Here is a 1,295-nt window from a genome sequence, read left to right as displayed (position 1 = left end):
TAAGAAAAATACATATATTAAAAGATTTTTGTATCAGAATCTCTGAAAAAATGACCAACTTCAATTTTTAAAATTAGACTAATTTAGAGTGATCAAAATTGACGAATTTAATTGAAAAATAATTTTGAATTCGAAGCGATTACAATTTTAAAATTAAAATTTGCTCAAGGTTAAAGCTTTATTATCTAATGAATTGAAGATCATACTCTAATTATTACTATATAAACTCCTTATGTTTAAAAACACAATAATGAATTTAAATTTAAATAGTATGGATCAAAATAATTAGGTATAATTATTCACAGCATTAATTATAAATTAATTAATAATAAGAACTGGAGATAATAAATAAAAAATTATCTCTATTATGATAACATTTTCTAGTTGAGAAAATCATTAAAGCCAAAGCTTAGTTAAATAATTAATTTTAAAGGAGTAGATTTGATACATTTTTCTTAATTTATTATTTTATTATGTATTATTGTTACCAACTCCGATCTTCTCTACCGACTTTATCAAAGTATACCCTGTTTTACCAATTGAGTGGCAGGTAAGCCACCTTTCATTTTAGTTCCCGAAAAATAACAATAAGGCAAACAGGGCGCGCTGGGGTAAGTCGGTCGAAATCAAATACACGGCATAAGCAATCTCCCACCTCATCTCTGATAGCACCATCCCATATAGTTTGCCAAGAGCCACTTGGAACGCTGTAAGCAACTCTCGGCACACCTTCGAGGCGCACTGATGGTAAACTTAGCTTGGACAAGAACCATTTAAATTAAAATTAAATTGCGAACATTTCATAACAAACGTAAAATATTCACGCTTTGTAAGATATGGTTATTTTAATAGATACCAGAGAGAAAATTAAATGTATAATTTATATTTCTGTTTAATATATTTTGTAATATTTCTAAAGTTATTTGATTATTTCCAAATATATCTTTGTTATTTCTCATCTTTTGATATTCTTTTATAAGTAAAGATTTATTTACTTGACCATATTATATTTTTATTCTAACAGATGAAACTTTTAGTGCAATATCTATACATTGTTCTTTAATATTATTAAGTGTTTATTTTTATATTTGTACAGTTTGCAATTTCTAGAGATATTTTAGTCTATTCGACTAATGAATTTCCCGCATGTATTTTAAAATTTCTTAATTATTACGTTCCCATCACTGACAATGAGTGAATGGCAGAGTAATAATAAGTTCATAAATCTGTAACTGCTCTCTGGGTCAAACCTGTATTAGGTGTTAGGATTTCTCTACTTTGAATCAGAAAACTTT

Source organism: Belonocnema kinseyi, chromosome 5 (genome assembly GCF_010883055.1).
Source record: "Belonocnema kinseyi isolate 2016_QV_RU_SX_M_011 chromosome 5, B_treatae_v1, whole genome shotgun sequence".
Taxonomy (NCBI): domain Eukaryota; kingdom Metazoa; phylum Arthropoda; class Insecta; order Hymenoptera; family Cynipidae; genus Belonocnema; species Belonocnema kinseyi.
The sequence above is the reverse complement of the archived record's forward strand: the minus strand, read 5'-3'. Positions refer to the sequence as shown.